Raw genomic sequence first — 17,749 nt, 5'->3', positions numbered from 1 at the left:
TAGTATTTTTTGGAAGTAGCAAATTTAAAAAATATAAAAATTTGATGAAAAAACAATATTTATTCGTGTAGATAAAAAAAATATAATTTTATTAACAAACTAATTGAAAATAGAAAATTAGGTACTGAATCTTACAATTTTAATTAAAAAAATTATAAATTTTATAAAAAAATTTAAGGGATTTGGAAAGTTTAATTATTTAACGTAATTTATTATCTCCTATGATTAGATTTCGTAGCAATTTACTTAGCAAATTACAAAAACATACAAACTTAATAAAAAAATCATATATATTCACTTAAATAAAAAAAATACATAATTTTATTACAAATACTAATAAATTAGATAATGCTGAAATAAAATATTGCCACTTAATGTTTTATATTTAAATTTTATCATTTTAATTAAAATTTACAATTTTATTGAAAAATTTAAGGAATTGCCAAAAACTTAATTATTTAACATAATTTATCAACTCTTATAATTAAAGTTTGTAAAATGTCTATTATTTTTGTGAAGCAGCACATTACAAAATGAAAAACAATATTTATTTGGGTAAATAAAAAAATATACAATTTTGTTACAAGTATTAATAAAAATTATTAAAAATAATGGCAAAATGAAATATTATCATCTAATGTTTTATGTTTATAACTTATTGATGACTTCTGAGTTCACCTCACCCCAGTCTAGGACCAGACCCAAAAAAATAGCCCATTACTTAGAAATCCTCAAGCCACTCACGCCAATCGGGTCCAGTCCGCTCAGCCTCACGACCGGGCTTCATCTGGCTTTCTCCACCAGGTCAGCCTCGTCTTCACTACACCTCGGGCCTATCCCATTTGGGCCCTGCTTTGTTCCTATTCTCCGGTCCAGCCCGGAACCCGAAGGAGGATTCATTCATCCGCCTTGCAGACCCGCCTACCCGCGCACAGAGAGAATCAGAGACCGTTGCGCATGGGGCAGAGATCTGATTCCCTCGTACGTCTGTATCAGCGTAGCAGGGACAGGTGGTCTAATGATACTCGTTCTGTTGGCACGTCACTAGCAGACAAAAGGAAACCTATAAAAGGAGAAATACTCGCCTCTAGGTTTAAGCCTTTTCTAAGTTTTACAGTACCCATTGTAAAAACCCTATTTCTCTGGATCTCAGATCATCAATTGGCGCCGTCTGTGGGAAACGAAGGAGATCTTTTCATCACCGGAGTTCCACTCTTAACCAAACCCACTGAGATCCACGATGGCTAATCACAATGAAAGCAACCTTAATATCCCAAATGACCTGAGCTCTGCCCAAGAAGGGCAGCAGTTCTCCTTTTCTAGCCCTACAACACTAAACAACCAAATACCCATTCCTCTCAATCCCTAGCCAAGTTTGGCAGGGAATGCTCCCACCGCTACCTTATCCAACCAAGACCTTCAAACCATGGCTCTCCAACTATAGAACACCGCCCACTGGTTAGGGCAAATAATGCAACAAAGGGGCCTCAGCACTCCGATGAATACACTCCCAGTGGTAGAAGAACCCCAAACCAATGAGCCCCAACCTATCCCCAACCGCCTTCAAACCAGCAGCCGCGGTGCCGGGGAAAGGGAGAGAAGAGCCGGAGAAGAGGAAGAGCTGGAGGCCCGAATCCATGGAAGGAGGGTGAGGGAGATGATAGAAAATGATGAGGCTGACAACTGTTCCGTCGGGACAACCAGGTGGACCAGAAATGAAGCAGAGGAGGAGGAATATCACCTGGAGAAGAAGCCCAAGCCGGAAGATGAGGGTGTGGACCAGAAGCTGCAGAAGTTGAGAGAGCAGCTCTTGGCTGAGCTGGGAAAGAAGGATCAAAGCCAAACCTTTCTGCCCACTTCTTCACCTTTCTCAAAATGGGTGCAGCAGGAGACTGTCCCTAAGAAGTTTATGATGCCATCAATGGCGGCTTATGACGGAGCTGGTAACCCGAGGGAACACGTCATGAACTACAAGACCTTCATGGAACTGCAAACTTTATCGGATACCTTGATGTGTAAGGTATTCCCAACGACGCTCTCGGGGCCAGCGCGAGCGTGGTTCAACAGCCTGGAGACTGGAAGCATTGGAAGTTTTGGAGATCTGGCCACTCGTTTCATTAGCCAGTTCATTGCCGGGGTGCCAGCGGATAGGAAGACGAGCTATCTAGAAACAGTAAGGCAGAGAAGGGAGGAATCGCTTAGAGAGTATGTAGCTCGTTTCAATACGAAAGCCCTGCAGATTCCCGAGCTCGATGAGGGAAGGGCGGTGGAGGCCATGCAGAAGGGGACGACCTCTACCGAGTTTTTCGGCTCATTAAGCAGGAAGCCTCCGACCTCACTGGCCGAGCTGATGAAGAGGGCTGAGAAGTATATAAGACAGGATGATGCTCTGGTGACAAGCCGATTCGCCAAGGGAGTGGCAGGCAAGGAGAAAGCCCCGAAGAAAAGGAGGCCAGAGAAGCATGAAAAGAAACATGGCAAAAGGTCGGAGCCTTACAGACAGCCCTGGGAGCGAAGGGACCAAAGACCTCTTCCCCCTCAGGCCTCAGAGCAGAGGCTACTCCCTTCATGGGTTCCGGAGAAGCCGACCCCACTTAATGCCTCTAGAGCCGAAGTGCTCGTAGCCATCCAAGACAAAGAATTCTTACAATGGCCCAAGCCCCTGAAATCAGAAGCCGACCAGCGAAATCCTGACAAATACTGTCAGTTCCATCGCACTCATGGTCACGACACCAATAACTATTTCCAGTTGATTGCAGAAATCGAGAGGTTGATAAAGAGAGGGCACCTGAAGAACTTTGTAAAGAAACCGGAAGGACAGAGACCTCAACCCAATCCGGCAGTCCCAACGCCGAGAAGAGCAGGAGCTAACGCTGTGAATGACGGGTCTAGTGGAACCATCAATATGATCGTAGGAGGCACAGGAGGTCGGATGAGCCGAAGGGGGAAAAAGAAAAACCGAGAGGGAGAAAACAGCAGTGTTGAGGTCATGCAGATCGTCGAACACTCTTCAGCAACCATCACTTTCTCCTCGGAGGACGCTCAGGGTGTTCAGATGCCTCATGACGACGCCCTTGTCATTGAAGCTGTCATTCACAACTACTGGATAAAGAAGATCTTGGTGGATGACGGAAGCAAGGTGAACCTGTTGCCTTATCGAGTCTTCCAGCAGATGGGAATTCCTGAAGAGCAACTGGTTCGGGATCAAGCCCCAATTAAAGGGATTGAGGAACACCAGTGACGGTGGAAGGGAAAATAAAGCTAGCCCTTACTTTGGGAGAGGCTCCGAGGGCTCGCACTCATTATGCGGTGTTCCTGGTGGCTAAACTCCCCCTGAGCTACAACACGATCCTGGGGTGACCTGTGCTGTTCGACTTTGAGGCCGTCACCAGTATCAGATATCTGGCGATGAAATTCCCAACATAAGCAGGGGTGGGGATAGTTCGGGGAAGCCAAGAGGAAGCAAGGGCAGTATACCTGGCTATAGTGGCAGAGCCGAGTATAACAGAGGAAGGGCTAGATTTAGAAGTCTTAGAGGTCAGGGACGAGAAAACAGAGGCAAAAACAGAGCCGGTAGGAGAACTGGAGACTTTTTCATTATCAGAGGGGGAAACAGATAAAGTCTTCAGTCTCAACGCCGGCCTCACAAAAGAGCAGAAAACCGAGGTCATGACTCTGGTCCGAAGTCACGCACCAAGCTTCGCCTGGAAGCCTTCTGACATGCCCGGAATTGATCCTGAAGTGATGACACATAAGCTGAATGTCCTCCCCGAAGCCAAACCAGTAAAGCAGAAGAAGAGGGTGGTAGGAAGGGAAAAGCAACAGGCTACCAGGGAGGAAGTACATAAGTTAGAAGAGGCAGGCTTCATTAGGGAAGTCATGTACCCGCAGTGGTTAGCTAATCTTGTACTAGTCAAAAAAGCCAATGGCAAATATAGGATGTGCATAGATTTCACTGACTTGAATCAGGCTTGCCCTAAAGATTGTTATCCCCTCCCTGATATTAATAAAATGGTCGATTCTACGGCCGATTTTGATTATATGTCGTCTTTAGACGCAATGTCTGGTTATCATCAAATCCCAATGGATAGGTCGGATGAAGAAAAGACCTCGTTCATAACAGAAGATGGGACTTATTGCTATAGAGCCATGCCTTTCGGATTGAAAAACGCAGGGGCAACTTACCAAAGACTGATGAACAAAATCTTCAAAGAACAGATCGGCAGAAACGTAGAAGTTTATGTGGACGATATGGTGGTTAAGAGTCTAACTTTCCAACAGCATGTAGCAGATTTGAGGGAGGTGTTCGGAGTATTAGATCAGTACAGAATGAAGCTGAATCCAGCAAAGTGCGCCTTCTTCATCAGAGGAGGAAAATTCCTGGGATACATGGTGAGTGGGAAAGGCATCGAGCCCAACCCGGAGAAGGTAGAGGCCATATTAAATATGCCAGAACCGACCTGCGTAAGGGACGTCCAGAAACTGACCGGGAGAGTAGTGGCACTTAATCGATTCATGTCAAGGTTGGCAGAAAAGTGTTTACCATTCTTCAAGAAGTTGAGGAAAGTGCCAAACTTCGAATGGATAGAAGACTGTAGAGAAGCCTTCAAAGAACTCAAAAGTTATCTCAGCTCGCCTCACGTGCTTAGTAGTCCCATAGAAGGTGAGGAACTCCTGATATACCTGGCAGCCTCTGAACAAGCAGTTAGCGCCGTATTGGTAAGGGTGGAAGAAGGAGAGCAGAAGCCTGTTTTCTATGTCAGCAAGGTGCTTAAAGATGCCGAGGTCAGATATTTGAATATTGAGAAGATAGCGTATGCTCTACTGCTGGCAGTCCGGAAGTTCAGGGTTTACCTAGAAAGCCACCAAGGAGTAGTGATGACAGATCAACCATTGAAGAAGATTCTGCATAGACCAGAGACCTCAGGTCGGATGCTAGCATGGTCCCTCGAGATCAGTCCTTACTGCCTAGAGTACCGACCTCGAACAGCTATAAAATCTCAGGCCCTTGCCGACTTCATAGCAGAGTGCACATTCAGTAAGGAACAAGAAGAATCATCTTCAGAAGTATCGAGGAAGGAAAGAAAGGAAGAACTCTTCCAAAAGTTCAACTGGAAGTTATATGTGGACGGGGCTTCAGGCGCCGGAGGCAGCGGTGCAGGAATAATGCTTAAGGGGCCTGGAGAATTTAAGGTTTGCTACGCCCTGCGCTTAGGATTCAAGGCCTCTAATAATGTGGCGGAGTATGAAGCCCTAATAAACAGAATGATGGTGGCAATGGAGGTAGGGGCAACCGACCTCGAAGTAAATAGCGACTCACAACTGGTGGTCAATCAGATAACTGGGACATATCAGGCCAGGGATCCAACCATGCAGAGTTATCTGGCAAAAGTAAAAGCAATAGAGGCTGAGTTCATAGATCAGGGAGTTACCATCAAATTTCAAAGAATACCATGAGAAGAAAATGAGGAAGCAGACCTGCTTAGTCGGTTGTCCAAAGAAGAACTAGAACAGCTTCCCGACGAAGTGTACATACAACACGTCCTTATGCCTGCTTTTAGTAAAACAAACACGATGCTACAGGTGGAACAAAGCCCAACTTGGATGACCCCGTACCTAGAATACCTGGAGAAGGGAAAGCTCCCCGAGGATAACGACGAGGCCAGAAAGATAGCAACTCGTGCCGCCAACTATCAAGCAGTAAGGGGGACCTTGTACAGAAAAGGGAAGTCCAGCCCGTGGCTCCGGTGTGTGAGCCCGGAGGAGGCTACAAAGGTGATGGAAGAGATACACAGGGGAATATGTGGAGCTCACGAAGGGGCAGGGACATTAGCCAATAAAATATTCAGGCAAGGGTACTACTGGCCCACTATTAAAAGGGAAGCAGAAGAGTTCGTCCGAAGGTGTGACGTATGCCAAAGATTTGCTAATGCCATCAGAGTCCCAGCCACTCCTCAAGCCAGCATATCCAGCCCATGGCCATTCTCACAATGGGGAATAGACATCCTGGGACCCTTCCCCAAGACCACGGGGCAGAGGAAGTTCGTGGTGGTGGCTGTAGAATACTTCTCAAAATGGCCAGACGCAGAAGCAATAGCCACGATCACAGCTCGCAAGATGATAGACTTTGTATGGGGAAACATCATCTGCAGATTTGGCATACCAAGAGTGCTTATCTCAGACAATGGCAGACAGTTCGACTGTAGTACTTTTAAAGCATTTACGGCAAACGTGGGCATATGGCACAAATTCTCCTCCGTGGCCCATCCTCAGACTAATGGCCAAACAGAGGTTACTAACAGAGCTATCCTCCAAGGATTAAAGAAACGGCTGGATGGAGCAAAGGCGAACTGGGCGGAAGAACTCAACAGTATCCTGTGGGCACTCCGAACTACCCCCAGAACGTCCACTAAAGAAACACCTTTTGCACTTGCCTACGGCACAGAGGCTGTAGTCCCAATGGAGTTGCAAATCCCCACTCATCGAGTCCAATTCGTTAGCAAGAACACTAATGATGACAAGTTAAGAAGCAACCTGGATGCTCTCGAAGAAATTAGAGAAGAAGCTCAAGTCCGAACTGCCGCTTATCAACAACGGGCAGCACGATATTACAACCAAAAAGTCAGAGAAAGAAGCTTGAAAGTTGGAGACCTAGCCTTGAGAAACCTGGAGGTTACGGGAAAAAGAGCGACAGCGGGCAAGTTAGCACCGACCTGGGAGGGCCCATTCAGAATAACAAAAGTGGTCAGGCCGGGAGTATACCGAATTGAAGATATGCAGGGGAACCCTGAGCCCCATGCTTGGAATATCCAACACTTGAAGAGGTATTTCCCTTAAAATATTTGTAAAGAAAAATATTATACTCTGAAAAACACAACTGAATAAAATAACGCCATTCTTTATATGATAATGTTATTTCTATTATGAATGTCACTTTTCAAAAGGAAAAACATAATATGAAGACCCTGTGGCAGAGAAACCTCAGGGGTAGAAGATCGGGATCCCTAAAAACTCCCGGGAAAACAAAACAAAAAAAGCCGGTGAGGATCTTAAAAGACCTCCCGGAGCATGAAGACCGGGATCCCCTAGAACTCCCGGGAAAACAAAGAAGACCGGGATCCCTAAGAACTCCCGGAAAAATAAAACAAAAACGGCCGGTGAGGATCTTAAAAGACCTCCCGGAGCATGAAGACCGGGATCCCCTAGAACTCCCGGGAAAATAAAGAAGACCGGGATCCCTAAGAACTCCCGGGAAAACAAAATAAAAACGGCCGGTGAGGATCTTAAAAGACCTCCCGGAGCATGAAGACCGGGATCCTCTAGAACTCCCGGGAAAACAAAGAAGACCGGGATCCCTAAGAACTCCCGGGAAAACAAAATAAAAATGGCCGGTGAGGATCTTAAAAGACCTCCCGGAGCATAAAGACCGGGATCCCCTAGAACTCCCGGGAAAACAAAGAAGACCGGGATCCCTAAGAACTCCCGGGAAAACAAAACAAAAACGGCCGGTGAGGATCTTAAAAGACCTCCCGGAGCATGAAGACCGGGATCCCCTAGAACTCCCGGGAAAACAAAGAAGACCGGGATCCCTAAGAACTCCCGGGAAAACAAAACAAAAACGACCGGTGAGGATCTTAAAAGACCTCTCGAAGCAGGAAGACCGGGATCCCCTAGAACTCCCGGGAGAACAAAGAAGACAAATCCTAAGCTACCGATGAAAAATCAAATTCCGACCTCTCGAAGGAGCTCGGGGTGCAATAGCCAAGAGTGCCACAGCCCCAGGCCAATCTTCAAAAGCGAGCTCGGTACAGCATCAACCTCGCATATTGACCTCTGGCGCTGAACTAGCTAGCCTAGAAAGAGGTCCGAACAGCAAAGAGTCCGGACAATACTCAGGGGTACAAGAAGCGTTGCAGATTGTAGGTATAAAAGCCTAAGCAAAAAGCAAAGAACTGATCTCTCAGCTCGGATAGACTCGCAACATGCAACATTTAGGAGGATAAATACGGGCAAAGGATCGTGTTCCTAGCTCGAGCCAGTCGGTAACGAATAAACATTTAGCAAGAACAACCCAAGCAGAAGGAAAACGATAAAAGCCGACCTCCCCGTCCCAGTGGAGCACGCAGATTAAGTGGCACCACCCGACGAAAGGTCACTTCGAAGAGGACCAGACAGCCGAGCTCACAACTAAAAAAGCAAAGTAAAATCACCTAAGAGGAGGCCATGCAAGTACAAATAAAATACAGGGATCCACTTCCTCACTATTCATGTAATAAATATTGAGGAAGTAAAGGGGCAATCCGAGGAAAATCTAATGGCACGAAACAGATAAAACCTCAGCTCCAGTCCCCGTCAAGACAGAACTAGAGGTAGAAAGGCGAGCCCTGCGCATTATCACGATAGGTACATGATTCGACTCATTATTACTCAACAGAGGCTATGTGGCCGAGCTCACATTAATAAAGTAACAAGGATAAAAACTTATAAATTGAACGACTAAAAAACAAAGCTCATAAAGCATGGTTAACCCAGCTCGGAAAGAGCTTACGGATAACTGAATTCCCGGTTAAAATTTTCAGTCTTGATTAGCTGAGCGCCAAAAGATGAAAAACGATGTAGTCAATTCTTTACAAAGCTTATTAAGCACGGCTTAAGCGTTTCTTGTCAAAATCATCAAATTTAGACAAGTCAGACTGTTCAAACAGAATAAGTAGTCAGGCCTGATGAGGCTGAAACAACAGGCAAAGTAAATGTAAGTGAAATTTCATTAAAGACAAAAAGATATTACAACTTATTTATCTGATGAGTTTGAAGGACAAACAGTCCTTAAAGGACTTACATTTCTCGGAATGTCATCGCCTATAGTATCTTTATTTACATTTACATCCAAAGGAGATCTGGCACTCTCCAACTCAGATCTCCCAACGCCAATAACAGGCACAATCTCCAACCCTGGGCCGGGGTCTCCCTCTTCAGGCTCGGGGTCGTCACCTTCAGTTCCGAAGTCCTCCATATTGTCCCCCTGTTGCTCGGACTCTTCCCCAGAAGACCCAGCTGCAATGCGAGAGGTTCCTCTAGGCAAAGGGAAATCATCTTCCCCGTATAGCACATCCTCGCCATCAGAATCCACTTCTCTAGCTCGAAGTTCTGCCAGAGGAGTATCAGGAGCACGTCTGGCTTCTCTTAAACCCCTATTGTAGCCAGTCCTGAACATGCGGAAGGCTTTCTGCCAAATAGCAGTCTTCATCTCCGCAGAGGCTTTATACTCGTCCAGATGCGACTCACAGGCCTCAGCTATAACCGCCTTCAATTCAGAGGAATCCTTATAGTCTTGGAGGTGAGCTTCACAGGCCTGCTCAATCTTTCTTTTCAGCTCATCCGACTCCTGATACTCCCCCAGACACTTCTCGCACTCCAGCTGGATCTTATCCTCGGCATGTCTAGCCACCTCGAGTAGGGCCGAACATTTACGTTCTAAAGCCCTGACTTCATGGCTAAGCTATTGATTACGAAGCGTAGACTCCTCGGCCGATGAAGCCAGGTCTCTGATACGTTCAGAACTCGTGCTCAGCTCCTGCTCAAGGATCCCCACCCGAACCAAGGCCCTCTCCTTTTGAATATTCACCTTATTCAGGTGAACTTGAAGCCCCTCAAAATCAGCCTTCATTGCCTGATACTGGCGCTGGACCTCCTCCTTCTGGCTTATAGCCTCATCCCTTTCACGAAGGGTCTCCACCAGGGAGGACAGCTGCTTCAAAACTTCTTCACTTCGAATCTCTGCTGCAGCCGCCCTCTCATCAGACTCCTTGAGAACCTTGCGAGTATGAGACAACTCTACCTCCAGGGACTTGGTATACTCTTGCGCCTCAGCCGTTCTCTCGTCAGCTCTTTTGAGGGCCTCCAATGCAGAATGCAGCTCTGCCTGGAGGGACTGGGTATGAGCTTGAGCTGCTGTAAGGTTGCCCCTAGCATCACTAGTTGTGGACAAATTCTCCTCCAGACGCGCCTCCTCTATCCGGCGGTCCACAGATTCTCGGAGAGAGTGATCGCGGGCATCCACCTCCATGAGGAGGCCCATCACCTAAAACAAAGGAAAAAACTGTTACAACAAAGAAAACCAGAATGAAAACAAAGGAGGTAGCTTAGTTTACCATCAGAAGCATCTCCCTGATCGTGTCTCCGAGCTCCCCGCGAGGTCGGGAACGGAACACTGCTTGCTCCCTAGTAGAGCTGGCTAAAAGACCAGTGAGAGCAAGCAAGCGTAGATCCAAAGCCTCCAAGACACCACCGAACATCCGTTCATTGACAATCTCAGCAACCACGCTCGCTGGGGACTGATGAGTGATATCCTCTGCATTCAGAATGTCGTTATCAGGAGCGGACAGCAGTGGTATCACAGGGACTTCTTTCTCTTTTCCAATAGGAGGGAGAGCTGGAGCTGATCCCTTGGAAGCTTTGGATTTCTTTCGAGCTGGAGCTGGGGATGGCACTTCGAGGGAGGCAGGACGTTTGTCCCCTACTTTCTCCATGACATCCTCGTCCTTGGCAAGGTCCGACCCCACCTCTTCAGGGGCATCCCTGGTAGGAGCCTCCGGGACACTATCCTCAACAAGAATGATCTCCAGTCCTGTCCCGGGAGCCTCCTCTTCAATAACAGGGGATTCAAACCTTCCCCTTGGTGCCTCCTCAAAAGGAAGAGCAAGATCCGCCCTCGCCTATTCGATGTCCCCAGCCTGCTTCACAACAACTAGGGGAGCTCCCTCCGCATCCTCCGTAGAACCCTGACCAGACTCTGACTCCTGAACAGGTTTTAGGGCAGGAGCCAACCTGCCACGGCCAGACGGCCGAGAGGACTTGGGACCGTGGGAGCTCGACTTAGGAGCTTTAGAGGAAGCTCTGGCGGGGGGTTGCCTAACCTTCTTGGCAGAAACAACCTGAGCCACCTCTGCAGCGACCTCAGACACGCGGCGCCCAGCCAGAAGGGCATCCAAGGCTGCGTGCATACTCTCCCGGGACAGAACTAAGTTCTTCGGGGGCTTGATCTCATCCATTTTAACATTAGAAGCTGCCAAAAAACACAAAACCAGAAAGAGTTAGCATACTTTCTAATATCACTTACGAGGAAAAACATAGTTGCTAAACAAGGCATTATACCCGTGTCCTGAATATCCCTAAGATTAGACACGAACATACACCTCTCGACGTCATACTTCTTGTCAACAGAAGTCAATCGAAGATACCCCACCTGCTCGATGAGGCTTAGTTGGGGCAGGTCGTTGATGCCCGGGGGGACATCCTCCCAGTCTAGCCCCACTCCCCACGACAAGTCGGTCTCTTTTCTCAGCTCCGCCACAAGGAAATTCTCTACCCATCCCTTTATTGAGTCCTTATAGCCCGTGAAAAGAGACAATTCACCACGGGGGGAGAAATAGTAAAAATTCTGAGTCGCCCTAACAAGGCGGAAGAAAGTGACAAATAGACACGCTGTGGGTGTAAAACCCCAACTCAAGCAAATGGATTCAAAACAAGCCATGAACAAAATGGAGTTTAGGGACAACATCCGGGGGTTATCCCAAAGTATCGAAAAACCTCGATGAAGAAAGGGGTAAAAGGGAAAGTCAGACCGAAATCCCTCTGCTTAAGGAAGAAGATTATGCAACGACCCCTTTGGGGATCTATCAAGCCAAGAGGGGAAGGGTTTGGAAGAACTATCCTTTCATTTCGGAGAGGAGCTCGAATAAGGCAGAGCGGAGTGTCTAAGTAACTCCGAGAAATATACTTAGTTATGGAAGAAGGAGTAATGTGCGACTCGAGATTAGCAACATCGGGAAGCTTAGAACCCTCCATGGAAGAGTAAGGGAGCGTACCTGAAACGCAACAAGGTTGAAAAAGCAGAAGAAGTCGAAAGAAAACAGAGAGCAGACGAGAACAAGTTTCTTCAGAAGACAGAAAGAATTCGAAATGAAAGGCAATAATGAGACGAAGCGTTGCTCTGAACAATTTTGTCTTAGAGCGGCGCGGTCATTAATTACTCTCGAAGTTTACCCCCTCATTAGTTAGACAATAACTGACGAGAAGGTAAAGGGACAATGATGACCGCTGGATTCTCCTCACCCGGTCTAGGGCCAAGCCCATGGCAATAGCCTGTCACCCGAAGGCCCACATGCTATCTGCATAAAACAAACCCAACTCGCTCAAACCTTAAGACCGGGCTCCACTTGGACCTCTCACTCAGTGATAAAGACCAAGCCTGCTCATCACCTAAAAAGATCAGGAGCTCGGCTCACAGGTTAAAAACAGAGCTCACGGTTACGACTAGTCCAGCTCGGAAAAAGATAAATAAAAAGTTCAAAGACGCAAGCAGATGGAAGCATGATAAAGACCAGACCTGCTCATTACCTAAGAAGGTCAAGAGCTCGGCTCACAGGTTAAAAACAGAGCCCACGGGTACGACTGGTCCAACTCGAAAAAAGTAAGTCAAAAGCTCAGTTGGCTAAATGAACTCTAGTCCTGAACGACTAAGGGGGCGAGAGGGAAAAAGCAATACAGTAGATCCCTCGGGAAAAGTTACGAAGCAAGCAATCTAAGTACTTCATTTATGACAAGGAAAGAACAGCTCGAGTATGAACGCAAAACAAAAATTTCATTAAAAGAAAAACACATTACAGCATGTCACAAATACCAACACTACGGGATAAAAGGCTATCCTTAAAGGATTTACATGCCCAGATACATCATCATCTACGTTTACATCACTGTCGCCTACCCCACTATCCTAGCTTTCGATTCAGAGGAATTCTCATAGTTAGGAAGATGAGCTTTACAGGCCAGCTAAGCTCTGTCTCGTTATTATAGGGGAACTGAACAGGCCGATCCCCATAAGCACCCCTCACTGTTCCGTCATAAGTAGGCGTTCTGAAGAGCAATGGAACAAGTGAATGTTGCAAACCTACGCCCAAGTGTGATGCACGATACACTCGTGCACACCCAGGAAAACCAGCGAAATATTCTGAAGAGCAATGGAACAAGTTAAACTTTCAATATCTTGAAACATATGTGGAAAGGCATCATTAGGAGGTGGGGCAGGCTTTGTTCCTGTCGACCTGAAGTTCTCGATTGATCTCAAAGTTCGAGAGGACCTGAGAGTTCGAACAATTAGAGCAGCTAAGACTGACTTGACACTGATGTACAGCCTTGAAGATTCGGAACCTCGAGAGCTCGGCATGGAAGCCCGAGCTGGAGTAAGGGAAGGGCAAACCATACCCCTTCCGCACAATAAAGAAAACTAAACCCGCATCTTTCGGGAGATCGGTTGAACAAGAGGAAGGAAGATCGAAAAGAGAAATCTCACTGTTTCGTTAAAGATCCCAAGGATGAGAAGGAAATGTTAGTAATATATAGTCAGAGGCTGAGCTTTTAATGTGAAACAGGGCGACTTTATACTCTAGGCAAGCAGCATCAGAATCCTTAAAGGCTATTCACCAAAAAGGAAAGAAAGCGTACCGGGAAGATAAAAGTAAGAAAGCGAGGATAACAGCGCGCACAAAGAGCAGAGGAAAGCTAAAAATAGAAAAAAGACAGAGAAGATTTAAAGCTACAAGTGACAATAAGATGAAAGGGCAAGCCGAATTCAAACAGACGCGGTCATAATGATTCTAGGGGTTTGCCCCCTCGACAGTTGGGGCAATAACTGCCGAGAAGGTAAAGGGGCAATTGATGACTTCTGAGTTCACCTCACCCCAGTCTAGGGCCGGCCCAAGAAAATAGCCCATTACTTAGAGATCCTCAAGCCACTCACGCCAATCGGGTCCAGTCCGCTCAGCCTCACGACCGGGCTTCATCTGGCTTTCTCCACCAGGCCGGCCTCGTCTTCACTACACCTCGGGCCGATCCCATTTGGGCCCTGCTTTGTTCCTATTCTCCGGTCCAGCCTGGAACTCGAAGGAGGATTCATCCATCCGCCTTGCAGACCCGCCTACCCACGCACAGAGAGAATCAGAGACCGTTGCGCATGAGGCAGAGATCTGATTCCCTCGTACGTCCGTATCAGCGTAGCAGGGACAGGTGGTCTAATGATACTCGTTCTGTTGGCACGTCACTAGCAGACAAAAGGAAACCTATAAAAGGAGAAATACTCGCCTCTAGGTTTAAGCATTTTCTAAGTTTTACAGTACCCATTATAAAAACCCTATTTCTCTGGATCTCAGATCATCACTTATAATTTTAACTAATGTTTATAAATTTTATATAAATATTTAAGGGATTGTGGTATATTTAATTATTTAAATAAATTTTGTAAAAATTCACTTTTTTTTTAAAATAGCAAAGTAAAAAAAATTACAAACTTAATAAAAAAAATAATATTTGTTCCTATAAATGAAAAATAAATACATAATTTCATCACATATACTAAGAAAAAAATATTAAATTAGATAATGAGAAATAAAATATTGTTATTTAGCATTTATGTCTAAATCATATAATTTTAACTTATAATTTTAGAGAATTGTAAAAAATTTAATTATAATGTAATTTATCAACTCCTACCATGATGTCTGCTATTTCTGTAAATTAATAAATTACAAAAAAACTGAGAAATAATATATCTTCTTATAATTTGAAAAATATATCTTTTTATTACAAATACTAATAAAAAATTATTAAATGAGTGAAATGTAAAATAAAATATTATCATCTAATGTTTTTTATTAAATCATACAATTTAACCCAAACTTATAACTTTTATAGAAAATTTTAAGAAATTGTGAAAATTTAATAATTCAATGTAATTTGTTGCTCATATTTTAATTTTTTTTCGTAGACTTTTTTTATTTATGAAGTTATAGGTGTATGTAAATTTAGCTATTTGAATTATTTTAACACTTTTTCGAATTAAAAAATGACATTTATATTTTAGTGGTAGCCTAGTGTTTCAAGTAAATTTAATTTTATATTAATAATATTAAATTTAAATAGTATAAATGTCTAATTCCTATTTTAAAAATTAATAAAATTATTTAAAATTGTAAATTTTATTATAATTATATTTAAATTTAAAATTTGATTTGAAAATGGTGTGTATGGATGACATGGCAAGATGATGTAAATTATTTTATTATAACTATATAGCATGTGGATAAATATTATTGATATAAAAAATTTAAAATTTTAATTATTTTATAATTTAATTTAAAATTTTAAAAATTAATATAATTTAACTTAAAATTTATATATTTATCTTATTTTCACTACTAAATTTTGAAGATTCTGCTATTATACTTCATGGTGTAAAAAATTATAATAAGACTTTTTTTTTATATTTTTTAATTTTATTTCTGTCAATTTTTTTGAGTTTTAATTATTTCTGCTCCTAACGTAATATATGTATTTATGCATTCAAGTATTAATTTATACTATCAAATAGTAATAAAAGATTAATAATATAATTATAAACAATAGCACTACAATTTTTATTTTTATTATATTAATATGATTTTTATAATGAATATAATGAAATTTATTGTGATTGATACCAATAAATATGAGATTTATTGTATATGTTGTTAGTATTAGTTGCAAATAAAAAGAAGTAAAAGTTATTATCTTATTTATCAAATTAAATAGGTCTGAAAGAAAAATAAATTTAAAAATTTTAAATTAAATTATATTAACTTTTAAAATTTCAAATTAAATTATAAAATAGCTAAATTATTTAAATTTTTTTATTAATAATATTTATATATATAACATACGAATATAATAAAATAATTCATATCATCTTACTATATTATTAAAATATACTCTTGTTTTTAACTCTGAATATAATTACAAAAAAATTTATAATTTTATTAACACTTAAAATTTTAAATTAAATTTCAAAATAGTAAAAAAAATTAGATTTTTCTTATGAACATGCCTAAAATAATTATTAAAAATCAAAAAGTTTAATTTGTTAATATTATCTCATTTCAAAAACACATTAATTAGTTTATATATATATATATATATATATTTATATAAAAATAAGTATTATTCTATTTGTATTACATCGGTCCAGCGTTCTCTTATAAAATAGCCATTGTGATGCTAATTTAATGCATTTTTCATAAAGTGTGTATATTCAAACCAATGCATTTATAGAAAAATTGTAGAATTTTGTTCATTTCAATTTTAATTTTCAGTTTTTGGCATCAAATAAAATGAATTGAATTGAACTTAAAAAAATTAATTCTTTTTAAAAAATAAATAAATCAGTTTAATTTTTGGATTAGATCTAATTAGTGTGGACCAGCACTCAAATAAGTCTTGGCTTCTTTACATGAACCTCAGTAGGATTATCACCAAATTATCATACCCAAAATAGTAAAAATCGTTGCTCATTACCATGTGGAATTTAACTCAGAGTCCCTAATCCCTTAAGATTATTTGGAATAAAGTGGAAACTTGAGGTATTTCTTCATTCTAAACAAACAATTCCTAAAACTTTAAACTTGGCAATTTTGTGGTTTAGAAGATTCAAAATAATGTTATGGTTATTCTACATACTCTTTGTTTCACATGCGAACATTATATGTCATTTTTCATTTTGAATTGCAGAATATTCATCAATTCACTCGGCTGATGAAGGTTGTGCTCAAATGTTGGTGCCCCGTTTCAGCATGGTGAAGATTCTGAACTAATAAACATTATTGTTAGAGCCGAATGGCGGCCAATCAGACTAATATAGCGGTCCACCAATTTTGATCTTTATGTATTTTTACATTTTAATCCTAAATTTTTTATTTTAATACCATATTTTAAAAATTTTAAAAAATTTTGATGGAATTTTATCCTAAAGCATTTTTTAATACTCTGGAGGATTTAATTAAATTTCAAATCGTGAATGGAAAAGGAAAGTGATTTAAATACTCTAGAGGCTCTGTGTAATTTAATGATAATTAATAAATGTTCTTTTGTCTCTGAAAAAAAAAATAGAAGAAAAAAGGTGAGAGCAAGAAGCTGCATGTAGAAGAAGTGCATAGAGAAATGGAAGAAAAAGACTAGATAAATTTGTATTTAAGAGTGTTGAATTTTACAAGTTAAAGTGTTTGATATATACAATTTTAATACAAAAATGCATTAGGCAAAAAATATATTACTGTAAGGAAAATTCTTAGATTCAGTCCGTAATCAACTAAAATTTTCAAGATAAAAATAAATAAGTCTCACCATAAAAAATAAATAAATTTTTTTTTTAATTTTTTTTATTATTTATAATGGATTGGATCCATTTAAAAATTTCTCTTTCTTATAAAAGATTATTGGGTTGAAATCCTTAAAAACTGATGTTTTACATGTAAAAAATAAAAGTGGTTGTTATATTAACAGTTGAAGAAATAATATTTTGGGTAATGTCAAAATTTTAGCAATTTACATATGTCATTTTTATATTAATAAACTATGAACCACTAATGAGAAAATAAAATAATATATAATATTAAATTTTAATAATATAAATTTCAAGTTTTTTTTTTTGAATCAGGAATGGGGAAAATTTCAACTATGAACCACTAATGAGAAAAAAAAAAAAAAACCTTTTTCGATCTTCTAATGAATTAAACTCAGGTTTTTGAAAATCTCCAACAATTTTACATTTAAAAATTTCCCCTCCCTATTAATGAATCGGAGGTTTTTAAATTCTGTAAACCTTCTGATGATCTGAGATCCAATAGAATAGGGTTTTACAAGAGTTTTGGTATTGAAGAATAAA

Source organism: Manihot esculenta, chromosome 17 (genome assembly GCF_001659605.2).
Source record: "Manihot esculenta cultivar AM560-2 chromosome 17, M.esculenta_v8, whole genome shotgun sequence".
Lineage (NCBI taxonomy): Eukaryota > Viridiplantae > Streptophyta > Magnoliopsida > Malpighiales > Euphorbiaceae > Manihot > Manihot esculenta.
Note: the sequence above shows the minus strand (reverse complement) of the source record.